This window comes from Rhea pennata, chromosome 2 (assembly GCF_028389875.1).
Source record: "Rhea pennata isolate bPtePen1 chromosome 2, bPtePen1.pri, whole genome shotgun sequence".
In the NCBI taxonomy this organism is placed as follows: domain Eukaryota; kingdom Metazoa; phylum Chordata; class Aves; order Rheiformes; family Rheidae; genus Rhea; species Rhea pennata.
Window position 1 is genome coordinate 92764435 of NC_084664.1, and position 25209 is coordinate 92789643.

General features: G+C 42.9%; 1 long non-coding RNA gene across 2 annotated transcripts in view; it reads left to right on the forward strand.

Annotated features, from left to right (window-relative positions):
- LOC134137212 (uncharacterized) overlaps window positions 1-25209 on the forward strand; it is a 61141-nt gene that overhangs the window by 16659 nt on the left and 19273 nt on the right. For both annotated transcript variants that reach the window (XR_009957642.1, XR_009957641.1), the window contains exons 3-4: window positions 1713-1878; window positions 23222-23406. This is a non-coding gene — a long non-coding RNA (uncharacterized LOC134137212). The remainder of the gene's footprint in view (window positions 1-1712; window positions 1879-23221; window positions 23407-25209) is intronic.

A 25209-nucleotide genomic window follows, 5' to 3' on the forward strand; every position in this document is an offset into this window, starting at 1 on the left:
TACTTGCTAATAGCAGCATAAATTAGGAGCAATTTCAGGAGAGACTGCATTCCAGAGGAATTTCAGTAAATGAAATGAATTCACCACTTCATAAAAAACCTAGGTGCAATAGGATGGCCAGCCTTAGTAATAGCTGTGCTTGAAAAGTGCACAGAAGATAAGATACACCAATGGTGTTAAAACAAGCTATTTTCATCTCATGCATGCACCCAGAAATTCTACTTTTTAATTCCTAGGCAATCATGCTGCTGCAATCTTATTCAGCAATTGAGTAAAATATATATTTGTCTTGCAATTATGTAAATAAGGTAAGTGGTTAAGATTTAGACCTGGAATAATAATGTTAACATCATCATCCCTTCAATAAACAACAAGCTTTAGATGTAATGTTAGTTTTACTGTATATATTTTGTGCCACAGGAAAACATAAGCTGACACAGAGATGATGTGCGATTCTTATTGTATTTAAAACAATATTTAGTCAGGGTAACTCCTACTGCCATTTATGCATATTTGAAAGAAAGCTCTGTTTCGTCAATGTGAATGTGTCAGAATTTTATAATAAAGCATGCTGTGTAATATATTTAAACACAGTCCAAATTAATTAAAGTGTAGTGGACGTGAAAGATACATACTCAATGTGACATTTCAAATAGGGAGAAAATATGATAATGAGCTATTTCCATGTGTTGCCATCCTTCTGGTTAAATAATACTTCTGTTTTCAATGAAGCCACTGAGCAATAACATTCATTTTTGGAGTTCCACAGTGGTTAGTGCTGATTGTATACAGGCTGTAATCATTATTCTAATTCTGCCCAGGAAACCCTCTCTCCCCACCATGGAGAAATTTGGAATAAAAAGTCTCGTTCCAGGAAAAAGAATTTCCAAATAATCCTGGGCACTAGATCAAAATAAGAGCTCCAAATCCGTTTCTTTTTCTTAATAAGAATCAGCACTTTGAAAAATACTGCTTTGCAAGGAAATAATTGCATTCGTCAGCCTCTTGGCACTGGTGTGGGCTGGAGCCTTCTCTTAAAATGAAGCCCAGCCTTCCCCTACACTGCATCCGAATCCCCCAAAATGCAAAAACAGCCCTAAGATCCTTCTTTAGAGGGGCCTTTTGTTCACTGCCAGCATTCCCACAGCTAGGGTGTTCCAAACAGCTGTGTTCCCACAGGCAGAGATATAGAACATAGGACAACAGGGCAGAAAGGGGTCTGCAGAGGCAACCTGTCTGCACTGATGCTCCAAGCCGCTGCAGGTAAGACATCATCTTGTGCAGTGGAGAGCAGAGACCAAGCAATCAGCTAAAAGAAGAAGTGTCTATTTCTACCCTGCCCTTTGCTCACAACCAATCTAATCACACAGAAATGAAATTTAGCTCATCTTATATGCGGGGTCTTTGGATAACCATACAGCCCAAAGGCTTGGTGATACATGCCTAGGTGTTTGCCACTTGCTGGGTCTGTTCTTCAGATTCTAGTGCTTATGTTCAGGACAACTTCAGTGTTCAGGTCATTCACCTCATCTTGGCAAATACCAGCAAGATGTCTCCTCAAAATCTTGTATGACTGCTTTGATCTCTTGAGACTGGAGAGATCCTGGCTTTACTCCACAGAATAAACCTACAAGCTTTTTGCTAGGACAATCTTAAGAACTGAGCCAGACTGCTTCTGTTAATTAAGCATCCAATTATCTGATTTTCAACAGTGAGATGGCTGCCCATCACTACTGGCAAAGGAAGGAAGGTGCTTGTTGTTGGATACCAAAGGACATGGAGCCACTATTTACAGGAATAGAGACAAGCATTGGCTAGCACTGAGGCCTTAAACCCTCAAGGAACCCTCCAAGCCAACACCATTGACTTCAGTAGGAGGTAGGTGCTGAAGCACTTTTCACATGCTCGTGCCATAAGCACTAGCTTCTTATGTTGTTTTAACTTGCTCATTTGAGCCCTCCATCCCATCACCAACAGGACTGTTCCTTTCACAACTGCCCTTCACTGTCAAAACTGTTAATAGACTAATAATCAGTACCTGTTTTAACTAGTGTAGTAGCACCTGCACTTGATTGGTGTGGAGCTGAATGGACCACTCATCCCTTTGGTCCCAACAGCCCTAAAGGAAAGGCTTTATTTCCTAAAGTGCAGGCCCCTGGGAGGGTAATATTTTTTCAAGGTGGTCATTTACACAGCTTTGCATACTGGCTCTACTGAGTCTACTGATTACATGCCATGTGGGAATTAAGTCCTTTGGTGGTGTCAGTGAATACAGCAGGCAGTAGAGTACCACCTCATCCCTGCTGATGCTTGCTTTGTTGGCAGTACGTTTCAGGTATTCTCTTTTTCCTCCCTTTGGGCTAATACTGTACCACTTGTTATTTGCTTCTGTCCAGATAAATAACAGTAGCAAGTGTCCCTAAATTGGCTGCCATTGACCTAACAGGAAAACACTATGCAGATACAGCTTTCAGTCATAATTTGCATACAGCCAGAGAAGTATAATTAACTTGTTCATGTTAAAAACTAAACACAGGAATGCACATGTGTACGCTGGTTAGCCTGCCTTGCTGCTCTGGCAGAGTGGCAGTGCCTACTGACCCTGCTATGGGGTAAGGGCGCTGCTGGGCAATGGGCTATCATGTTAGTCCTAGGCACAAAGAGACAAGGAGTCATCCTCAGACAAAATATAAGTGTGTGTGTTTTGGGGAGGATGGAGTGTGAGCCAACAATGAAGCCAATGTCTTCCCTCACCAAAGAAGGGGGAAGTTGGGAAGAATTTAGAAAGGAGCATTAAAGCTGTTAGTGGGAGGGAAGTTTATGGCATAGAAGAAGATGCAGAGATGAGTACTGGGCAGAAATTTTTCCACTGAAATGTTTTTTTCCTAGGGGAAGATTATGCATTAGTTTTAGCAAGGGCGGGGTTTTGTGTGAGTGACATTCTCATCCTCATACTCAAGAGTACACTGAGTGTGAGAAGGGCATGTATGTACCTGATCATCCCAGTCTTTTCCTACTTCCCAATACCTGTTGTGTAAAACTGAGATTTAAGTGCTCCAGGCTGAAGTCCCCCTTTTGCCTACTCCTGATCAAACTATCAAACTGACAGTTCAGTGTAGCATCTGCTGGATAAGGGTCCTACTGAATGGCAGCTTTCCTGACTCAGGCTGAGTAAGGACAGTTGTCCTTCTAGCTTTGATAGTTCAGAGATCTCTATTTTTTGCCAAATGGAGAACTAGAAAAATCTGTTAAGCTACTAAACCTGTTATGTTTTCCTATAGGGAAAATCAGACTGGCTGGTAATCAATGCAGCTATCACTGGCAGAGGGATGGTGGGAGTTGACTGCCTGATCAACAAGAAGAGCAGATAGCGGGGTGGGAGACTGGAAGGCAAAAACAGGAAAGCCGTTTGATGCAGCAAAGGAGGGTGATGTGGGTAGAAGGATGCATAGAGGGACCAGTGTGCACAGAACAAGAAGAATTAGCCGAGCATCAACGTTGTGAATAGATTTGAAAGGAGCACTAAAGTGGCAGCTTTACAGATCAACAATCTGGACAAATTAGAGGAACTGGGCTAGGACAGGTTCAATTAGAGATAAATGAGCTTTCTTGCCTTGTGCTCCCAGTCTGTGTGAGAATGGCGCTAGGTTGAATATAGTTTGGAGAGCCCAGAGGGCAGCTGGTGATAAGAACTTGCATCAGAGAGAGAGACCAAGACCAAGGCAAGGCTTCCAGCTTTGGGAAAGGGAGAGTTGAAGAGGGCTGCAAGGGATGATCTGCTAATCTGGGGCATTCTGTACACAGGATAAGATATAGAGAGTGTTTCAAGGGGATCAAGGGGATAGGATTGCAAGGAAGTAAATCTGGAAGGGAGTGCGAATGAATTAAAATATGACCTCTGGTAAATAGGGGAGTGAGAGGACATGATAGCTAGAGAGCAGGCAGCAAGGAGACAGAAGGAGGGGGATTGCCTTTCTAATTAGGGATATCTGTAACTTTCCTGAGATATAATGGGCAGAGGATGACTAACAAGTGGCTGAGTCACACAAACCGTGTGACTGAGAGTCTAAATTCAGCAACTAAGGAGCTTGAACACTCATGAAACTTGGAAATTTTCTTCTAATACTGTTCTAGTGAGGGGTGATCCTAAACCTCCTATAACCAAAGACTTTCCAGTTGCTGCTTGGAAACATCCAGCTTAGTAAATAAGTCCACATTCATGCTGGCAGGCAAATTTACTACCTGATTCACCCATTCCTAGCGGAGGAAGGAACTTCTGGTCAACTAAACAATTGTTTGCCTCTTTTCTACCCAAAGAAGCATTTTCAGGGAAATATAATCAGATATGTAGATTAAAAAAATATATTTAATTAGAGTCTTCATCATGGCAATTAGGTGAATGATGTTACTTACGGTAGAAACAATCCCTTGCCAGTCTTTGTAAGTCTATTATTACCATAAACTATTACTTGTAGAGTTTTCAGATACTTGGCACTTTAGGAAATAAGGATAAGCTGTGTCCTCAGTTTCAAGGTGCTGACTATCAAAAGCCTTTGTTTCATGCATACTTAATGCTGGTGTAAATTGGTAGCACCACCAAAGGAAATGATCTCTGCCTTCCATTTCCCCTTACCTGTGACCTAGACTGGGGAACTGATGTAGGTTAAAATTATCTATTGTTTTTGATACCAGTTGATTGAGCAGGTGCAATCTTTGCTATCTGAAGTATCTCAGATAATGATTTTAAAGAGAGAAGATATAAAGGTGGACTTCTTCCCTGCCCAAATGGGATAGCTTGTTTTCCTGACAGCAATCATTGAAGAAATACAGGCTGATGGAAACTCAGGTGAATGTCCCTCCACACCTGAGCTGGAGTTTTCTGTCCATGTAGTAGAGAAGTTTGGGCACCAGTAGGCTTTTGTGGATAGTGTAGATTGGTGGGGTTTACCTACTTGTGACTTGGAAACCCATAGCTCACATGGGACAAGTGGGCTGACCCACTTCTCCTTTACCTTTATATCTCTGGGAAAGGTAAGCTGGCTATAAAGCACAAATCCAGAATAGGCAAGCTTGATCTCTTTAGCCTCAGGGCTCAAACGTTAGTCATATGCAAATCAGTGATAATCAGTGCTGCTCAATCCTGAAGCTGCCTAGCAAATCACCGATTGAAAACATTATTTTTAAAAGTACACATCTAATCCTTCTCTCCATAAAGAAGATCTAACCTCCCAACTCAGCAGCATTTTTTCAGAGCAGTAGTTGGACTGTTTCACGGGATTTCATGGGAGTTTCACACAGAGAGAAAGGAATCAAGGTGTTATCTCACTCCTAACCTTTCCTTAGTTCTCTTCCATCTCCTCTTCATATTAGCCAGAGAGTTTCAGCAGCTGATGCATTTATGAAATAGCTGAGAAGAGGTGGCCCTGACTTTGTTTCTCTGTGAAAAGTTTCACTGTCACAATTCCCGGGATGGTACACAGCGCTCTGCAATTCTACATGCACAATAGCCAGTTTTAAAGATTTCTGCTTAATCAAGAGTGAAGTAAATGTCAGAGATTCAATGTTCTAGATCAGCAGTTTCCGACACTGATACATCTTAATCAAGCAATCAGGTGCCTTTTTTGTTAATGTTTGGTGTTTTCCACATTGGCGAAGGGAACAGATTTGCTGCTTTGCTCCGATGACTGCTAGCAGCAGTGTTTGTTGTTAACAGAGACATTTACACCTAACCACCAGTTGGCAGGTGTTAACACTTTGTTACTTGCTATTCCCACATGCTGAGGATTGTGGGAAAGCTGTCAAGCTCTCCGTCTCCTGTAACGCTTGCTTCGGTTTTACAACAACAACAACAACAACAACAACAAGCTCTGTGCAGAGGCTCTGCAGAAAAGCAGCGCTAGCATGGAAAACAGCAGGACGGATTCTGATGCCTCCTGGTGCAGGCGGGAGGCAACATAAAGCTTCGTGAAGAGTTTGAGATGTTCCCTTATCTTGGTTCAGGAGTGGGTAGAGGAAGGTGGAGAGATTTTTTTTGGTGATACAGTCTGATCTTTTGAAGAAGCCAAGAGTGCTCCTGTGTGTGCCCCAGCACTTACAGTCTGCCTTTGACATTTGTACTCATTTGTATTCAGGAAAAAAGGTATGATTCTAAGTACAGCATACAATCTGTGAAAATAACATGGAAAGAGGACAGTAATGTTTTGATTCATTTGGGGGTGACTCTGGAACATGAGAAATGAGAATTTCTATTGGTGCAGCACTTGTGCAGAATGCAGATGTAGCCAGACCCCAAAAGACTCTCTGTGAACTACAGCAAATATATATATATATATACACACACATATATAGATATATATATATCTATATAAAGACTTTGTCTCTCTTGCTTTCTGTCAGCTGTGTACTTATATATGCTCTGCCTTTGTAGCCACAAGGTCATTGTTTTATAGGCAAGTGGTTCAAATGACTGATTTATTGCTGATGATGTGAGGTTCGATTGATTTTTGATTTACAAGAAGACACTTTAGGAGGAGGAGTAGGGGGTGCAAGGCAGCTGCAGAGTCAAGTGCAGAGCAGCTACAGCTGGGAAAGTAGCTCGTGCAAGTGGGCCATATTCTCTGCTGCCTTACATCAGTGCTTGTTTATATGGCTGATTTTAGCAGGGCTGCACAGGCTAATTCCACCCCTTCCCCCGAAACAGTGTGGTATGTATTGTTTTCTTAAATTGCGGAATTATGCCCTCAGAGAGGAAGAATTTCATGCATTTACTTTTTGATGGGAGTGCTTTAGGTGGAAAGAACATGAAAACAGGAGTGATGGTAGATTCTCCTGTGTGAAAACTATACCTGGACTGCCTTTTAAGCATGATCTCAATTTTTGAGTTATACCCCAATGCATCTTATGTCCAAACTGGACATTAGCTTTGGATAAACTTTGCCATGTGACAGGAAAGAAACTTATCCTTGCACCGTGATAGACTTGGGTTCAGGCTAGGATTTATGAATAAGCTTGGGTTCAGGCTAGGATTGTGATGGTTTGCCACCGGGAGAAGACATTCCTTGAGATATACTCATGTTGGTTTGAGTCCACCGATGCCTGTCCTGTCAAACTGAAGCAATGTCCCCTGACAGGTTGGCCAAGTTCTTTCCTGGAAAGACTGCTCCTGCACAACATGAAGCTCTGGGAGATTTGGAGGCAGGCAAGCAGCAGGTGGTTAACAATATGGATGCACAGTCCTTCTCTAGTGGCCTGCCCCAGGTCCATATTATGCAAGGTAGTGTTGACATAGTCTTGAAATCTCTGAATTTAAGTTGGTTATCATTCTGGAAGACAGGTTTGAAGTTAGCCAAAAGTTAGGGGCTTAATGGAGGAATCACTAAGTGAAATCCCCCAGACTGTATTTTGTAGGAAGCCAGAGTGGGATCATCATGGTCTCTTCTGACTTCATAGGTCTGTGAACTACTGCAGTAAGCAGTTTATTTAATGAAGTTAGTCATACTTTTTCTTCATGAAAATCATCTCTGTACCTGTGCATCCCTTTAAAAAGCCTTCATGTTTGTAGAGCCTTCTGCAAGCTGGTTCTGACATATCTGTGCTAAATCGGGGTGTGTGGGGGAGGTACTTGCATACCTCTGCATGCTGTATTTCCCAACTTTAGACTTCCCTTTAAAATAAATTACTTGCTGTGTTGAAGAAAGCAAGTCAGAGAAGTTACTAATACTGTAAAACTCAGCACATGGAACAAATGTTCAGAAACACATAATGTGCATAGACATGGTCCTGAATTTGTTGCTGTGCATATTAAATAGGTTTTTTGTCTTTTGAAAACCCCAGGTAGAAAAATCTCACAGCTTAAGGAAGCTAGAATGAAGGTGGGAGGAGGGGGAAAAAAGGTCATTTCATGAATGGGACTCAGAAAGCAGGTTTGACTTCTGCCACACATCCTCTGTTGACTTAATTTCTTTGTGTACTGCTTGTTTTCTGTAAGTGGGGAAGGTGCTATATGTAGATTTTGCAGGGCTAGAAAAACATATGCTGACTGTTTTCAAGGTGCTCACATGGAAAAAAAAAGTGATTTGAAGAAATGAAATTGCAGATTTGATTTGATAGCATGACTAAAAGCTGCCAAAATACTAAATCAGCACACTGTAAGAAGGTCCTTTCCTGAGGCTGTGAGTTTCCTCTCCCACCCAAAGACCAGGTGTAACTATGAGCACGTTCTCCTCTGCTAGAGCACTAAGTGGGTTATCTAGTTTCCACTATACCTTATATCCATTTCACTTCGCAGTGCAAAGGTTAAGAAAGATGCTAGCAATCATTTGTGTCTCCGTTCATTGGGGGGTGATGGCTCCCTAAAATGTGGCAGCTATTTTGCTGTGATTACATGATCTCATCCACAGTTTCTATTTTCTGCTTGTACCTAGAGGTCTACAGTAAGGGCTTGGACATTGCTGGTTTTGGCAGTAAGCGTACACACGAGTCAGTTCCTCCTTAAGGGACTGTCCATCTGGAGTACTGGTCTTGCAGACACCAGACCAGTCAGTTAAGCTATGTGCTTATATGAATAACTGAAGGACTGGGGCTGATCTTCATTACTTGTCAGTACCTTAGCTGCCCTGGTGTGAGCAGAGTCCTCAGCATTTTGCAAGAGGATTCATGTTTAATTTGTATGATTTGATCTCTGTAAGTGAAACAAGGAAGGAAAGATTTCCTGAATTCTTGGCAGGATTTCTGCTCTTTTTTTTTTTTTTTTCTCTCTATATAAACTTCACTTCCCCCCTTTGCAGCTCCCGCCCCTACCCCCACCCCACCCAGGCTTAAACAGTGCCGGGAAATTCTGTACTTACCCAGCTGTACTGTCTGAGGAAAGCCAAGTTTTGTTTTTTCTTTTCTCTGCCTCAAAATCATAATAGTTAGAAATGACTTTTTAGCTCACTGAGTTTCCCAGAGAGAGGACCTATCAGATACTTAACTGATATGCCCCTTGTACTTAGCCAAAAGGCCAAACAAAGGTTAGGGCAAGTGGATACACACGACTTCTTTATCCAAGTCCTTGAGGATTTCCCATTAACCAAGTCAGAGATTCTTTTTCTTTTTTGCAGGAAAAAAACCCTCCATAGATCAAATACAGTAAGTTAATTTATTTTGGTTGTAGCCCTCCTCCTCCTGCAAACTTGCAGCCTGTGGACAGAGACGTTACAGTTTGTTCTTCAAATGGAGCTCTTGCAGGAAAAAACAAAGTGATCACCCAAAAAAGCTCACCTCAAAATGGGTCACTGCTAGGGAATTATGATATAGCTTTAGACTAAGTTGATTTGTGTGTTAGCAAAGTGTTCAAGTAAACATCTCCTTGCATGTGTTTGCTGCTATGTTGATGACCAAATTCTTACGCATGTTTTTGTATCACTTTACAGCAGTGTGACCTTTTTCTTGCTGTTTTTAAATGAAGTACTGAAACACTGGAGTTCTGTGAGTTAGTCCTTTCTTGTTCTGCAAGGAATGGAAAAGAGTTTGTTTGGACTGGCAGAAGCACTGATATTTTATTTACTGTGCCTTTGGATGGGAGCATTGTATGTTCTGGGCCATGACAAGTGATTATATAGCATGTGATCCTGCAACATCCACTTACACAAGCAGTCCTACCCAGATCAGGATGGTAAAACCTGTATCAATAAAGACACCGTGACCCAGCACTAGGTGTTATCTCTGGGTGGAGTGCCCAAATGCCAGTTTATGTAATAAGTACTGGTGCCCTAAAATAGAACCATCCATGAGAAAGCCCACAGGCTGCAATAACATTTTCTCAGCCACACTCACCATTAGGAGTTTCCTGGCAGAGCTGGACTGTATCCACAGGTCACATTGACGTCGCCTGGATTGATGGGATCTCAGCATCTGCCCCCTGTGCTTTCAGGAAGCTGAGTTGGAAGCTGTTTGGTGTAACAACCCTGTAAGATCAAAAAAGGGTGCCAGTGTCTGGCTGTGACTGTCAAAGTGATTTGTGTCCAAAAGCATAGTATCAAGCAATAGCACAGTGTCCATGTCTGGATGTGTCAGAGGACTCCCACTAGTCCTGGTCTCATACTCAACAAGATACAAGATTAAACTCAGGGCAAAATCTTTCTTTTTTGCTATTTTAAAATAGGTAAAAGTAGATCTTTAAATATAAAGAAATAGTTAAATATACATGAAATAAATAAATGTAGAATTGCTAGGATTATAGCAAGGAGGCCTCTAGTTCCCTTCCTCCTCCTGACCCCAGGAGCACCAGGTGATGTGGTACTATGGTTCCCACATCACTGCCCAGCCTTTGCCTCATGATTGTGTGGGTCCCCTGCCAGGATGAGACCTACGTCCATCCTTGCTAGCTCTGGTGGCGTAAAAGCTCTCCTCCCAAAATCACTTATGTGCTGTAGTTTTCAGGAAAGCATAAACCAGGAAGAAAAGGGAAAGGTGTTTCAGTGTCCCCAGAATGGGTAAAGTTGAGAAACCTGCTGAACCTGCAGTAATACTTGGGAAAAGTCTCTTCTTCCCTTGGATTTATTTTCATCTTACTTGCGCTTTGCTGCCAGATTGATAGGGCTCAGAGTTGATAAGGGTCTTCTCATGGGAAATATTTCTTTCAAGTAGTACATCTGAGCCATTGGGCTCAGAGAGTCAAGAGAGTCTTTCCTCTGCCATGAAAAGATCACTCCTGGAGGGTACATATTTCACAGACAGGAACGTTAATATGTGGAGCTGTGATGCTGACCCTGTACTTTGCTTTGGTACTAATTAATTGTCTGGATTTTTTGAATAGTTAGATCCTAGGTAGCAAATGGTAACTGGTACAGAGAGCAGAAAGTGAACAGCAACTTTGCTTCATTTTTTTTCCTTGAGAACTTAAAAATTCCAATCTTGTTGCATTAAGCTAAGTCATCCAGAAATGCTCCAGCTGTTCTTTGCATTGTGGAAGCCAAATTCAGCATCTCGATTTTTTTTTTTTTTTTTGTCTTTGTTTTTTCAGAGGCCAGTTCTGAAACTATTGACATGTTAGGTAATGGAATCTTATCTGTACTCTCCTTTCAGTTATTTGGATTTTCCTAGCTTGTTTATTTAAGGTGGACTCCTTCCAGCTGTTCATTTAAAATACCAAGTCTGCCAGCAGGTAAACTAACCAGCCTTTTTCAGGAATTGGGAAGTCTAGGGGTGCTGGTGGCCCTTTAGACACCTTGTGGCCCTTTATTAGCTCTTTAGGTTTCCAATTCTTCCTCACTGAATATTGTGGGGAGAGTCCGAACACCCAGGAATTTTGGTCAAAAGTGCTAGAACGAAATAACTGTTGTAGTTTGTTTTCGGTTTGTAACAATAGCTCCATTTGCTGCAATGCAATGTGTGGTGAACCTTCCTCTACTCTTTCCATTTGCAGAAGAGAGGTAATCCTTCCTTCAGTACTCCTGAGGGAGGATCTATTGAAGAGAATTTTTTTTCTCTGTCCCCCTCTGCCCCCCCTCCCCCCCCCGGAACCTGCTTGCGAGAAGCTGCAGAGCAGGAGTGTTAGGATAAGAAAAGGGCAGAAATTATTTAGGACATTGGCCTCTTTCTGCACATACACAGAAACCCTGGAGCAATGGGACCAGTGCCCAGCTTGGGACGCTGGTGATAAATGAGTGATGAAATGTGAATGATCACTTCAGAGTTCTGCTTGCAACCTCCTGCTTATGCAACAGTTTCGGGGTGCATGATGAGGAGGGCAGCACATACTGTACACAGCTACCTGCGCCTAAGCAGCTCTAAGGGGTGAGCTGGGCACTGGGTAATCTCATGCTTGCATGCTGCATGCGATAGTCCCTTTCCTCAAGGAAGCATGTTCTTTCAGTGCTCAGCTCCTTCTACTTTTGAATGGAGAAGAAGACAGTATGTGGCTATGGATCAAATTATGTAGAGCTCTTTCTATAGAATTTGTAATCTCTGAGCTGGTCCTTTTTCTGTTGTTGTTTCCAGTGAAGCTGTTTGAGAACTTTCAGTGTTAATAATTTTAATTGAAGACTTTCTAACTTAAAAGAAAGGCAGCTATCATAAAGCTGGAGCCAAGTGACTGGCTTAGGTCATGGAAAAGTGACAGGTGCTATGTTAACTAGCCTATTATCAGTGACTGCAGCAGGTACAATTCTGTAAATGACCATATAACCATGCAGTAGTAGGTTTTGATCTTCATTTTCTCCCTTTAATTGGGTGGCCTTTCTCATGTCTCTCCCTGCCTACAGTCTTGTTAACTCACGAGAAGGGAATGGACTGGCCAGGAAATCAAAAGACTGGATACTCAGAATGAACAAAAGCACACAGCATTTTATAGCAATTCAAAGATATGGAAGCCTTTACACTTCTGATACCACCTGCATTGTGTGCCAAAGATTGTGATGGGAACAAAAAAATTACATGGTTCAGAAAAAAAAGCCTTTTTGTGCAAAAATTTTAAAGAAATGGGCAACCAATTTTGTACTGGAGTGAGAGTAAAGCAGAAATGTTTGTCCTGACCTCAGTGAATGAGGTGGATCTAATTACTGTGTAACAAAACAAAGGAAGATGGCTTAGCAGTTTTTTTGATTTTGGATGCTTAGTGATACCACAAGGCTACAGTGTTTGACAGCTGTAGGTAAAGGTGGAGAATGTTAGCCTAGTTGTTTTTCCTAGAGTTTGTCAGGTTCACTGAGGTCCTCATATAGAAATCCATCAAATACTATTACGTCCATAAATGTGTTAATAATATTGTTAATCTTCATTACGTTTTCTCTTGGGTCTATATGCTACATGAATATTTCTTGGCATGCCTACAGATCTCTAATTATTTGTATATTTAGCTTGCTTCAGGCCAACTTTAAATGAATGTGTATGGGAATCTTTGCCGTGTACGGGAGCATTTAAGCACCATACAATACCTGTCTGATAACATTAGCTATGTGTCAGAAAAACCCAAAGAAAATGCAGAAGCGGAATCCTGATGAATTTTTTGATCAAAGTGATACATTGGGGATACAGCCAGTGATATTCAAAGGAGTTATGGCTGCCTTTGGACATTTCAAACCTCTGTTGATAAAAGTAATTGTTTATACTTTCTCAGGATAGCCCTGAGGGGATAAGGCAATGCCTACAACTCATCAAGAAATGTCTGAAGTAGCTCTTAGCTATTTTGCCTGATAGCACAAAATTCAGCATGGGCAGAAATCTTGCCTGTGACTCTTGATAAATAGACAGGCAACATGTCCTCTGAGGTGAGCTTGTTTCTTACTCCGAACTGGAACTGAGCTGTCCTTTCTTGTCGCCCTCAGCCGCTATCCCTTTGGATCCCAGCATTAGGCATGTTATGCAAAGCCCTCTAGTTTCTTTGCACTGGAGTCACCTAGTTGCTTCTGGGTATGGGCAGCCAGTGACCTGAATATACCACTGGCAGCAGAAAGTGTGAGTTTTTGAGTAAATGCCAGTGAATGGAGAAGCACAGAGATCAGGAAGTTGGGGCCCATAAAAAAAAAAAGAAGTTATGAAATGCGGTGCTATAAAACTTCTTTTGTGGGGTCCTCACACCAATGGCACTTCCCTATTGTAGTTTATGACATTTCTGGCACCTCTGAGAGAAGGATAGCCCTGTCTTTCAATGTTCGAGGTTATTTACTGTGTGTTATTGGCTTTGAGCCTGCTGTTCGAGATAGGTGCACTCTCACTCTCTCCCTCTTCCTACACCGCTGCTCTCCCTTGCTGTTTCTGTGTGGTTTTACCTACTGCTTGGGGAAAAAAAAGTTGTGAGAAAACTGTGCAGGTATATTTGCTAGAATGGCACGCTGTAGGGGCCAGATTTGTCAGGGAGTTTTTGTGTCTGTGTGGTACAAGCACTTGAAGCAGGGTAGTTGGGTGCATGGAGCAGAGTGTGCTTACGCCTGTGGAAATCTGGCTGATTGTGGCCCACCAGCTCCCATGCAGGCAGAGATACAGCTTATGAGGCTCAGTGCTACACCAGAAGATGTTTGGCAGTCATTCTGACCATGTCAGGGCTGAGGATGGCAGAAGAGGTAAGGAGCTACAGGGAGCTGTCCCACAGACTGTATGTGGCCCTTAGGCCACTGGTTGGTCCCATGAGTGGTCCCCATGGTTAGCATCCCTGACTTAATTCCTACTATATATTCTCTTTAGTGGCTCAGTTTGGATGGATCTCCAAACTCCACAAAGTGGTTTGAGTGCTGTGGTGTGGTGGTGGCATGGTCTCAGTCATGCTGTGAAGGGCTTTTGCACTTCAGTGCTTGTGCAAATAGGACAGAGCCTCCAGCCCTAAAGTGATGAGCAGGCTTCCCTGAAGGCAAGGAGACAGACTAGAAGAGTGGCTGCTTGCAGTTTCTCTTTGGTCCATTTAGGTTCAAAAATCAGCCTTGCATGTGCTGAAAGAGCAGAGACCTCTGGTGACTGCCTTAGAAGAAACTTGCACCTTTCTTTTAATAGCTTTTGCAGCAGAGTAGTGCTTTCTTTTCCTTTTTGTATACCCTTATCCTATCATAGGCCTCTCTGTACCACTAGGACTTGTTGAATCTCTCTCTCTCCCCTTACCTCAGCAATTTAATCCGCTCTCCCTGTGCACCCTCACTTTTCATTTTCCCCATGCCTCTCTCTGTTTCACCACTGGTTAGGCACAGTCTTCCCCATAGAGCTGTGCTGCAGAAGAAGCTGCACGTGAGCCAAGAGGGGAGAAAGGATTTAGACACTTTTAAGTATAGCGTTTCTTCTTGACAGTTAGCCTGGTTATTCTGGCTGAAGAAAGAGAAACAGATCTGGTTCTTAGCCATCACTGCTGAAGCCTGCACTGCTGTTACACCCTGGACGGCGTCGGGTTCCCATAAGAGGAGCAGGTCGATGGGAAGTGCTGCGCAGGCAAGTTCCAAAATGCTCCCTGAGAGCCTCTGGGAGTGTCAGCAGATCTCTGACCAAAGCCAAGAGATGAGCCTCAGTGCGTCGCTGGGGCTAGCTGACAGCACCTCTGAAATACGCGTAGGATTAGCTGTTGTCACACGCACGGCCTTCCTGCAGACTCAGGGTGTTCGGCTCTGCCCGCTCCCTCAAGCCATTGCGTAGAGCACAGTCTGCGTGAGGCTAGTGCAGCATGTAGGTTAGCCTGGTATCTCTGAGTGGTGAAGGAGGAGGGGAGAAGCTGTGAAAGAAGCTTTTTGATTTCATTACTTTCTTCACGCACCCTGTATCCTGTCTGCTGAGAGCACTTAGCGGATTCATGGACCTGGACTGCCATGTGAGTTGAAAAAAAAGAAAAAGGGAGAGAGAGGGAGAGGGAGAGAAAACCAAGGGAATCCATTAAAAATTGCCTCTGCTACCTCATTAATCTTTTGCAGCAAATAATACATGCAAAACTTGGGCTAGCAAAGTCTCCAAAGAATAACATTTTTTTTGGTGAGGTTATAACAAATTAAAGAAATAAATTAAGTCACCAGCACAGCAGGAAAGTGCTTGAGGCCTCCAGGATTTGTACGTTTTACCATTGTTCTAAAAATAGACTGGGGAAAGAAATTCAAAGTCTTTCAGTTGAAAAATAATATTTGTTCTAAGTGGCCGTGTTTGGGTTTTTCTCCTGCATGGTGCTTCACAACCTTTCCCAGCCCTGCAGCTGATTTTTGGAAGCACAAGGCGTAAAATGGTAGAGTGAAGGTAGCAAAGCCATGCTCTGGTGAAGGGGTTGGCATGCTGGGTCTTAGCAGGAAGGCTGTAAATTAAAATTAGGACCCCTGTGCCTCACCCCATCGCAATTGCTGAGGCAACTAATGTATTTGAGACTATCAGTTGGTTTTCTAGCCTCATTAGTCCCAAATCAATGGAAAAACTTCTGCTAGCTTCAGTGTTTTGGCGCAGAGGTGGCTAATGCCCCAAATAAGTGGCCAGGCAGTGTCCTTTCTTCTCTTGCTCTACTATAGACTAGTCATTTTTTTGAACAGTGAAACAAGGATGCTAAGGCTTCCCAGGCTGTAGGAAATGAGAGGAAGCAGGGCTTCCTTCTGATTCCCATTCTCCGTGTTCCCTTTTGCAATTTGCAGTGAAGTGTCGACAGAGAACAGAATTCTCTATTTTTTCTTAATTTCTTCTAAAATTGACCACTTCCCCTCTCATCCCAGCTGTTGCTTCAATACTTGCTTCTACCGCCTCTCCTCCCTGGACTACCTCCACTTCCCTATTCACAGCTTGAAGTCATTTCTTCCAGCTCCACCCAGGCTTTGCCTGGGAGAGAATAACTACAGACACTCCCTTTTAGCCTGTCTCAGAATTGGGACAACTGTTTTTTGTCACAGCCAGCTGAGCTGCTAAGTCTATAGGCAAACAATATTTTGATGGAGGCTTTTTAAAGGTATAAATGATGGGGAGCTGTCTAGCTTCCCAGTAAGGATTATCATAGGGAATTAGGTATGTTGAACTTCCCTTACTCCAGCCATTGTTCTTGTTGAAGCTCAGTACATAAATGTACATGGCGGAAAAAAAAAATCTGTTAAAGGATGCATTCAGAGTTGCGAAGGCAAGGGTGCCTTGGCCGATAACCTGCAATTTATGTGTGATCCCCTGCTACTTACCCCAATTCTTCAGTAGTAGGAATTATGTCTGTGCATGGGTAATATAAGGAAACATTTACCCTCACTTTCCTTGTAGCTCTTTGCTTCTGGAGCTCCGCCACTGGTTCCCTCAACCTCAGTCCCCTTCCCTATAGAAGCATCTCGATGGACTCAGTCATCAGTTATGTGTGGATTACCCGAGTATGGGAGTAATCCAAAGTGCATGACACGCACGTGCACACACTTGCACGTGCACGCACACACACACACACACACACACACACACACACACAAGGTTACTTTAAAGTCAGAGAATGCCAGAACTCCAATTACCCGTGCTGTCTTCAGTTACGTCCCCTTGTGACTCTGTTACTCTGCTGTAACGTTTAATTACATATGCTTCTACTGTTTTTCTCTTTTTTCATCCTTGTCTTATTTCATGCACAGAATGGACTGTGCTCAATTACTGAGCAGCAAATTAATATTTAGTTTTCTCCTTACTGCTCAGTGTGTGGCCCCTAGCCTTATTTACTGCACCATATTCAAGTCTGCTCTGATGGCAAAATGGTTGATTCCTCATGGGCTTTTCTGTGTCCTCATCATTTTAGTATCTGTGGTGACACGTGATTTATAGTGGAACCCAGCCTCCTGATGGTGCCCACTTACTGCTTTCATTCTTGGGATGGTTTCAGAGTGGAAAAACATGTTGAGGACAGCCATATAATTTGCTGTGAAGGGAGGTACCTATTTTTGTTTGTTTGCAGCTAGCGCGTGTTATAAAAGCTGTGGGTGAGCAGGAAGGAGGAAGGCTGCCTGCTTGTCTTAGTCTGCCTGCCACAATTTTGAAGAGGGGAAAACTCTTCCTTCTCTGAATCTATGGGGAAGGGCAGAAGAGCTTTTACGAAGAACAGGATGGGGACACCTTTACCCCTCCAACAGGGAATGTGCAGCATGAGCATGAATTTCATGCAAAACTCCTGAGCCCTCGTAGGGGGTCTCTTGGGAGCCAGCAGGACTGGTGCAGTGCTCAGAGCTGAGCAGAAACCATTGAAAGCTGTTAGCCGGAGAGAAGATTGGGAGGCCCCTAGTGTGTCCTCGCATGTGAGGATACAGCAGAGAGGAAGGTGCAGTGGAGAAGGGTGGAGGACTGTGGTTTGTTTCTATTCTAAGTCTGTGTTTTCTCTATTTTAAGTAGCCTGAATTCACATCTGTGCAGATCTTGACTCTTTGGCATGCCTGAGCTGCTCGTGTTAAGGAAAGATGTGGAAAGGCCACCTCAAAGCACTGACCAGCTTGAGACCAAGTCGTACATGATTCTCCAGCTCACTGCTGTGCCTTTGGTGCCCCATTTCTATGCAGCCCTCAAAGTAGGCCCCCAGCACATGAATGCAAAAAGCCCCTGAGAAGGTCTCGCCTCCCATAAGCTTCATGGAAGCACCCTTTTTGAGGCTGCCTGCACCACAACACAGACTCACTAGTCAGAGTAGGAGATAAAGTCATAATAAGTGCCATGCCAGGAAGGCACAGTAACACCAGGATTTCAGCCACACTGGTGCCACACTTCTGGATGCTCAGTTGTGCTGGCCACAAATTATCACCCAAAATGCAACCAGCTGGGCAGCAGCTGGATTTCTTTGGTTAAGTTTACCTGTTTTTTAGAGTTTTAAATCCTGTTGGCTATCCTGGCTCCTGGGATCTGCAGAAAGCTTTCGGCTGTTGCTAATTGCTGTGCTAACTCATTAGTGATTTTGGAAGGTAGGCTCTGTTTTTTTGGTGCTCACATTCTCCCCTGAGGCAAGAAGGGAATTGCTGCCTGTAAGGAAGCCCTGAGACAGGGGTAGGGCATTGTATTGTGTGGGGCCTGTGTGGTTAAAAAGGATGGCCTATGTGTGGCCTTCTCACAGAGATCCTGATGGCACTGGACAAGAAGGTATCAAGTCAATCACCCAGTGTTCGCCAAGGCAGTGTTGCAAGTCATTGCATGTGCTGACTCTTCTCTGGTGTAAGAAAAGTGCATGGTTAAGCTTTACATGTGCAGTTTGGTTGTCCAGCTAGGGCCTAGCAGTACACAGCCACATGCAGATGGCAGCACTATTGCAATGTAATTAGGAACTCAGGATGTGCAAAGGTTCATGTGTTTTCTATGTAGAACTAAGCTCCGACATATTTGGGAGCCATGGCCTTGGCAGGTGAGCCCTTCACTAATGGCTGTAACTGTTCTACAGCAGCCCTTTGGGACATTGGAGTATGCATGAATGGGAATGTAGGTGCCATCAAAAGCTCTCCGTTTCCTTTCCCCTACCTCTCAATACTGGGTAAGCCCTTCTGAGTAAAGGACCAATTGACTTCAACTGTATTGAGGATCCATGCTATGGTAGGGATTGCTGCTCGTGGTGGACTGATTACATGTCTGGATCTTCCCCTAAACCAGAACAGACTTCCTTATGGCAACATGCTTGGTTGCTGAGCAGTAGGAATTTGGAGCCTTGCTTCCTCCCAGGATGACAGAGGCCTCTCTGCCATGGATGTGTGTTTCTGGAGGTGGCGTGTTCATACTGCAGGGTGGGTTTCACGTCCCAGTGTAGGCCTTAGGACAAATCTTTTGCACCCAGCCTTCCTGACCTGCCACCAGGAATCCCAGGTTCCTTGGGCAGTGTCTCCCTCCTGCTGCACTTGGGCCTGAGAATGGAGAAAGTTGCTACGTCTTAGAGGGATGCTATGTTAGCTCCTCCTATAAGAAAAATACCCAAGCAGAGACAGACATAGCAAGCCCAAATTCACACCAGTTGCTGTAGTATCCTTTGGTCTGTACGTGACATGAGATGAATTGGCAAGGCCTTTGCTAAATGTTCTTACAGTTAGAACTGACTGCTCTCTGCCTTTGAACTAGTTTCACTCAAGATATGGTCTGAATGCCAGATCCCTCATCCTTTAACAGACATCATTAAAAACGCAGGGAAATGTACTTGCGTGAATGATGTCTCAACTCCACCACTGTGGGAAAAAATAAATTGTTACTCACTGCCTCAGTCACTGTGGTATCAGGCCCAGGCTTGGCAGGAGTCATGGTTCAAGGCTTAGTCTCCTCTGAATTGTCAGCTCTCCAAACAATCTGTATATTGTTGAAATTGAGGAATCTGTTTTCCACTGGGAATTAATGTTACTTGTATTTAGCCCTGGAAGTTTCTAAGCTACCAGATTTTGAAACTGTGGTTCTTAAAACAGGAAAGTGATTTTAGAGCACTGAGATTCAGAGTCAGTGGTCTGTATCTGCTCAAATGGAAGATCTGAGAGTGTTTTCAATGTCTGGATGACAATGTTTATCAAAGCAGGGACAGAGATGCTGATAGCTTCTCCAGTAATACTGCCCCATGTAAGCAGAGAACGACTGTGTTTCTGAATAGCCTCCTCATCACCATGATGGTTGACTCCAGGCTTGAGTATTGAATAATAGCTGAATTTCTGGCTTTACGAGGAGGAAGGAGAAGAAAAGGGCTTACAAGAAAAGTTCTCAATATACTTCTAAGGCACTGTCACACTTTAAATTAGTGTTAGCTTTCGTTTCCTATATAGCACATACTAACTACAGGAGGCAAAAGGTATGAGGCAATAGGACAGGTTTTCTTGGAGCAGTTGTGGGATGACCTGCTTGGAGCCAGGCTAAACTGAAATTAAGTAATACTTTATGAGCAGGAAGTTTAGAAAGATTTTTTTTTTTTTTTTTTTTTTAAGCAGCTTGAAATCTTGGGCACCTTTCTGAACTAGGACTTAAGCACTGTAGCGGGCAGTTCAGGCTTGGGGTTAAAAGCAGCTGGCTTAGAATGGCAGATGTTCCAAATCTAGACTTGGATCTGAGTCAGACTTCTGTGATAAGAACTATCTTTTATGTAAAGCTAAAAAGATGATCTGGAGATGAAATAGTTTGAAATAAAAGAAGTTGGGCCAAAATTTTCGTTTACGTGGTCTATGTAAACCTCTCTTTCCAGCTATAGTTACTGATGTATTTTTTATGTTCTTTGCTTCCTAAAGGCAAAAGTAACAATTCCATGCCAAAAAAGGCCAACTCTCTCAGCCTTTGCCAAAAGCAGCCTGGATTCCTGAATGGCCAATGTCACAGAAGTTACTTGTCTAAAAATTTGAGAGGTTTTTGTAAGTGTTGACATTGTGGACAGAAAGGGGCCCAACTAAACCCTAGTTTGGGTTTGGGTAAGTTTGGATCTTTATCTGCATTTGATATCTCATCATGATGATCCAAGTTCCTCTCTGCTTGATGTCTTTTCCAGATTTCCCTATATTCCTTTTATCTTTGAGAGGCTAGTGAACATCTACAGTACTTTTGTTGAAGAGTTTGGAAAGGGGACAGCTGAACACAATCTTCAGATAAATGGGCTCTCGCATGTATAAAAAAACCCAGGCCCATAGCTCTGAAAACCTTTTTATTTAGATTTCTTGCCAGAGGGTAGTGAAGGTGGTAGCAGAACTGTGATCCTGTGGCATGGCAAGCTGGGACGTGGAAAGGCTCAGGTATGCAACTGCAGCTTGGCAACCCAGACAGGTTTCTGTGGCTTGGGTTAGGCATGCCCTAGGAAGGTAAGATGGTACATTGCGAGAGCTTGGTGGCTTGAGCCTTCTTCTACTGAGCCAAAAGAGACACAATGAACGGCATGCTCCACCTATGATGTAGTGTACAAACAAATGTATTCAGCTCTGCTGGGCTTCACATGCACAGCTTGGTTTCTCAGTGCCAGATCCTGCTATGAACTCCAGCTCTGCATGCTGTTAGAAATAGCAGAGGGAGATAGACATCTGTATCTCTACACATGCACAGACATATTTTTTGACCTGCAGCATATGGTGAAGTTTGCTTAATCCATTGGAAACTCACATACCTACTCATGATATGACACATTTTTCCCCAAAATGCAAACCATAGTTTTACTCTGGGCTGTGTTTGTTACTTAGTTCCATCTCTGCTGCATAGCTGGGCAGGTATGTTTGGTATTTCTGTTCTTTTTTTTGCTGTTCCAGTTAAAAAAACTAAAACAAACAGAAATCACATAAATAATTCAGAACACATGCTTTATTTCAACTATTTCCCTGTTACTATTTTATCTCTATAAGCAGGGCAGAGGCAAAGCCCCAAACAAGGAAGAGAAGAAGATGCATTGCAAAATTGTGGCTGGGTCACGTGAGTCAAGAACACATGCAGATACATTTTTGACCAGAGGGCTAAGCTCAGAAGTGGGATGCATGCATTTTAATGCTTATGTGTAGTGAGTTGATTAGTGCACATACTGTAAGTATAGCTTACAGTATGTAATGTATGTCTGGCTGCTGCATCTGACTCATTGCATGTGTACTGTTGCTGTTGGTCCAGGATTTTGGATGTCTGGGCTGCTAGATACTCAGAAATCCCATACAAATGTGTTATAGCAGGAGGTTCTACTGGAGAATCTAAACTTTCCAAGGAATTCACTCCTTATAAGCTATGAAATTTAGGCCACTTTTTGTCAAGAGGAAGGCTAGTCCAAGCTCCCAAAGTCAGATGGAGATGTTCCATTGGATTAAAAAGGAATTGGACTGGACCCATACCAGATCTCTTCTATGCAGATGCAGCAGTTTCATTTTGCCTTTGCATATTGTAGATTTTGGACTAATCAGATGCTGAGAGAACTCTTGAAAGTTGCTTTAATTGTCAGCAGGCCTTACATGCTACCTATGGTCTATGCCAAAGCCCTAGACCTCCTTATACGGAGACATTCCCTCTCACTCTATTTACTATGGCTGAACATTGCTGAGAGGGCCTATCCTTGGTCCATTGCAGCTGCTTGATTTAATAACTTGATGAGATATCTTATTATGTTTATTTTCTGCCACTAGAATTAGTCCCATTTTGATTTCACTGTGGTAATAATAAATGTCACTATTACTTGCCTACTGCTCAAATTCTGGTATGCGCTGCAAAACTAAAGATGGCATAACATACTAGGTAATGTCCTAGGCTGTTGTATCTGCAGTGTAGAATAGTGGGCCTAGGTTAGTCTTTCAAATGCCAAGACCATTCCTGACAGATACGTATCAGCCCTTTTTAAAAACCTGTATGAAAAACATGTTTCCATATTGCTATGAACATCCTGACCCAGCACTTCGCTTATCTGCACTTACTTAGAAAATTTCCCTGATGTCCAACACATTTTCCTTTAATGCAAATCTTGTTTTCTCCTCAGTGGCTACTGAGAGGATCAGTAACAACTTTTTATGTATCAGATACATGAGGGGCCCTATATCATAGATGTATCAACTGTGGTTATGGAGAACCAAAATTCTGGAATAGGGGCCTTTCTCTGCCACATATTTCCTATCTGACCTCAGACAAGTTGGTTAATATCTGTGTTTGGCAACCTCAGAGGGATGCGATGTGGGTAAGTTCATTGGTGGTTCAGGGGTGTTCAAATACTACACTGACAGGGGCTACATAGGTGCATAGAGAGAGAGAGCAGATGTACGTTCATTAATCTGGTTATGGACTGGTATTTAACTCAGCAGTGCTCCCAAGCAAATGTCAAAGACTATATTATCAGTATGTCTCTTATCTCTGGAATTCTATTCTGTGCTGTGCTAATTTACTTGCTCGTTTGTGGTTTGTTTTGCAGCTTCCCAGAAAAGAGAACTTTAAAAACATGAGCAGCAAAAGTCTAGTAAAAGTTGTAACCAGCTCTGACTGTCCATTGTATGATGGCCAAAAAATATCACCTGCTGATGATTTACAGACTCCTGGGAGACGTGGTGTTGAGTCTCAAAGAACTGGAAAGAGAACAACTCGCCCAATGTGCTTCTCGTAATGTATCCACACGTTTCATGATCTCCTAATTTAGGACATGTGTAGTGTGTAATGATGAACTGGCCAACTGGTTATGCTGCTGTAAATCTCATTCCCCACCTTACAAAACACCCTTGACTGACCTCTTCTTTTGTGCAAGCTCAGCCCAGGGTTTTCAGTTCACATCATTCTAGCCCTTCATGGACACAATTCTGCAGAAAGAGCAATGCAATCTTTTGTCAGTTTTATTTCACTGGGCAGCCTTTTCAAGTTCTGTGACCCACTTCTGCTTCTTTAAACTGTGACCAGTATTTATTTATCCCTTTCTAAACAAAATAATTTAATTAAGAATCTAATCAGCAGTGTTGAAACAATCTTTGAACTATACCCCTATCACTGCAGGGAGTTTGTGAATACATAATACAAAAAAGAATCCTATTATCTAAAAAGCTTTCTACTAAAAGAATTTGACATCTGAACAGTAAGACCTGAAATTCTGCCCTAAATTATAATCTAGACATGTGAACATTATTTATAAAGGGACAGAGAGATATGTCTGATACATGTATGAGATAATATGAGATATAACTGAATTAGAGAAGATTGTCCAAAATTAAAACTGTTTCAAGTCGAAAGGATTTCAGAACTGAACTGGACATTTAGGAGTTAGAAGGACAGTTTTTAAAGGTGCTTGTGTGACAGAGAGAGATCTAAAGGTCTAGAGTGTCTCTTCAGTTGATAGATTGGCACATTCCAGATACGTTCTACTTTTTTAGACACTAATCTGAGGATTTGGTTGATTGTCTAGCAGAACTTTAACAGCAGGTTCATAGTTAATCATTATCATCATCTGGCAGTTCCAGTTCTCCATGGTTCAGATGGGAAGGGAGCACTTCTGAAAGTTAGGTGGGATATAAGCCCCTCAGGCAGAAGGTGACCAGATCCATGAGAATGAGTACCTCCTGTGCCTCTAAGCCCTAGGATCTGAGCTGTTGCTGGCTGTGTAACAGCATACCTTGATCAGGAGCCTCTCCCCTTCCCCAGCATTGGGCTAGATGAACATCAGCACTAAAGGACCTAGTTCTTTTGTCCCAAATGGCTTATGAGTCGATAGCTCCAGGGCCCAACCCAGACAAGACAGTGGTGCTTCTGGATACACTCAGCAGAAGAACAGGAGGTGTCTTGGAAAGTGCCCTAAAGAAGGTGGTAAACTGAGGGATGGCAGATTGCTCCCATGCTGTCAGTCACCTCCATCACATCTGAGTTGCACTGCGAGCATCTCACTGCAGTTTTAGATCCAGCCCATAGTGGAGATAACCAGTTAGTGTTATCGAAATGCAGGTGTGGTATCAGGATCTGATACCTGGAATTAGTGAGTGGCACACATGAAGCCTGATGTTTTATGGCTTTGGATCCTGTGATGGAATTACCTAAGGAGGTAGTGACCTCTATTCCCAGTTTTTGCTGTGATTTGGGGATTTCTCCAAGTGCTTGCCTCTGGGGAGTGTCTAATAAAAATGATAACAGAGCTCTTAGGCTCTCTTTTGCTAGAAACACTACAGTTCTTCCCTGTACTACCTTCTTATTTTCATGATATTTGTGGAAAATCATCTTTTATTTGCCCACTCCTCTAGCAGGTTGACTTAAAATATGCCAACAGGTTCCAGGAGCTTTGGTGTGGGGAAGAAAGATGGATGTATAGATATAGCCTGACAGAAAGCTTTCCTGAGAAAAGTACAATAAAAGGGGCACAGTGTCTTCCCATGGAGTTTACTGTATCTCTAAATGATGGGTACAAACACAAGAATAAGGACTGAGAGG